General features: G+C 29.2%; 1 protein-coding gene across 2 annotated transcripts in view; it reads left to right on the forward strand.

Annotated features, from left to right (window-relative positions):
- Nucleotides 1-2,500, forward strand: part of LOC100206830 (transient receptor potential cation channel subfamily M member-like 2) — a 70,267-nt gene that overhangs the window by 9,355 nt on the left and 58,412 nt on the right. The gene's annotated exons all lie outside the window — the stretch shown is intronic.

Consider the following 2,500-nt stretch of genomic DNA (forward strand, 5'->3'; position numbering starts at 1 on the left):
CACCTGGTATGAACTCCTTACAAAATCTGTTGGAATTTATAAAACAAGAAACTGCCTAAGAAACCATCACTGTAAAGCCATAATTGTAAAAACTCTCCTTAGAGAGTGACATTACAATCCCAGGCACAACGCAAAAGTCTGCATAAAAAAGTAGTGACTATGATGCCTAAAAGCTGTTATCGTAGCAAAGGGTAGATTTACAAGAAATTAAGCTTATCTAATTTGTTATGTTAACACTTTTTATAAAAAAATAGACAGCATGTAAACTTACCAATATTTCAAACAACAAACGAATCTGCTGTAAATGTTTAATATTCACACTTAAGTCATCAAATATAAGTGCCATTGCTGTGAATATAAATACAGAACAAAATAAATTTTTATATTGAAAAGCTGATTATAATAGAATTCAAAATTTCCTTACAAGTATTACCTGGCTTCAGTGTTTTCATACCAAAAATGTTCAAGAAATGTATGACAAATTAATTATTGCTCTGAAGAAGCACATAATTTATATATATCTTTAAATACATCATATGTAAATAAAGCTAAACAAAGACCTTATTTCACTCGTCAGAGAAAAACAGAATATAAGGTACAGGAATTGTTTGAGTAAATGGAAAAATTGAAGGTCTTTGTAGCCAATATAAACAATTACCTAAAAGAGTTTCATTTGAACTTATCATAACAAGATGAAAGTATGATTTAATGATAGTGAATTAAGTCAAAAAGAACCCAAAAATTGTATACAGATATATGAATGCCCAACAATATGTAAAAGACTATATGAAAACTCTGCAGCTAAATAATCTTGATCAAAGCAATAAATACGGAGTCGACAAGTTACATCCATCTATGTTGAAAAAATCTGCTGCTACATTTACTCTTCCTCTCCCACTAATTTTTATAGAGTCGATTGAATAAACTCAACTACCAAATCAATTTAATTCAGCAAACTGCACTATATAAAAATGGTGACAAAACTTATTCTGGAAATTGTAGACCTTTAACACTTCCTTGTTTTTTATTTAAAATACTTCAAGGCATAATAAAAAACAAGTAAGAAATATATATTTATAAAAATAATATTATAGTTAATCAACAACATGGGTTTGTTAAATACAGATCATGTACAACAAATTTACTTGAAACTCTAGATTATATTACAAGAAATGTTGATCAAGGAATTCCTGTCAATGTAGTTTTACTTGATTTTGCAAAAGCATTTGATACGGTGCCACATCAAAGGCTTATCTCAAAACTGGAAGCATGTGGTGTTAGTGGCTTGGCATATCATTGGTTTCAAGCTTTCTTATCTAATAGAAGGCAGAGAGTAGGTATGGGAGATTATGTTGCAACTTGGACTGAGGTGTAATGTAGAGTTCCTCAAGGCTTCGTATTGTGTCCAATATAATTTTTATACTATATTGGACACAATACGAAGCCTTGAGGAACTCCTCAATCCTGAGTCTTTAAAAAATATTTCAAAATTGTATGCTGATGCCATAAAATGATGTCAATTAGTTCCTCTGATGAGTTACATAACAAACTATAGTGCAATTTAAACTCTGCATAAGCATGGGCTAAAGATTGGTTGCTAAATTTTAATATTAACAAATGTTTAGTTATTCACTATGCATATAAAAATAAGAAATATCCAATTTATGTAAATGGTTGTAAACTCAATACATCAGTTTCAGAAAGGGACCTAGAAGTATATTTTTCAGATAACTTGAAGTGGAATCAAATATTATCAAGTGCAAGCAAAACAAATCACATGTTAAGCATGATATGAAAAAGTTTTTAATGGATTTGATGCAGATCTGTTAAAATCCCTCTTTTATTTATTCTACTACTTATTGAGTTATCTGTACCAGTATGTTTATAATAATAATAATAATATACATATATTTTTTAAAACTAATTTAATCTCAACAAGTCTGCAAGCAATCACTATTAAGTTGATAGTAACTAGAAAACAAAGAATAGTGTTAAAAAACAAGGAAATTGTTGGGAAAAAACTTCAAAAAGTTAAAAGTTGTATGAGTCAGGAAGACATAAAGATTGGTGAGAGTTTCAAAGCGTTAAAGTGCGGGGATAAAAAATTAGATATATAAAAGTTTTTAGATATATAAGATATATAAAAGATATATTATATTAGATATATAAAAGTTTTTAACCCATTCAAGTAACTTGACTCATTTATAGATAGAAAATGGCATCTTACACAATAATGTAGTTGCTTCAGTATTGCTAATTAATATAAAGTTGTACCTTAGGGCTTTTTATGTGGCCTCAACAATGCATTTCAACAGCACTAACAAGAACATTATCCATGCACAACTAGGCGCTGTTATAATACTTTGATATTTTACAGTTGAAAAAAACAATATTAGCCATAACAAACGTAAAAAAAAAAATAGTCCTCAAATTTTAATTTGGGCTGCACCCAAATATGGTCGACACTGTCGAAAACAGTCTAGAATAGCCCCTGTCTACT

The sequence above is a fragment of the Hydra vulgaris genome, chromosome 11 (assembly GCF_038396675.1).
Source record: "Hydra vulgaris chromosome 11, alternate assembly HydraT2T_AEP".
Lineage (NCBI taxonomy): Eukaryota > Metazoa > Cnidaria > Hydrozoa > Anthoathecata > Hydridae > Hydra > Hydra vulgaris.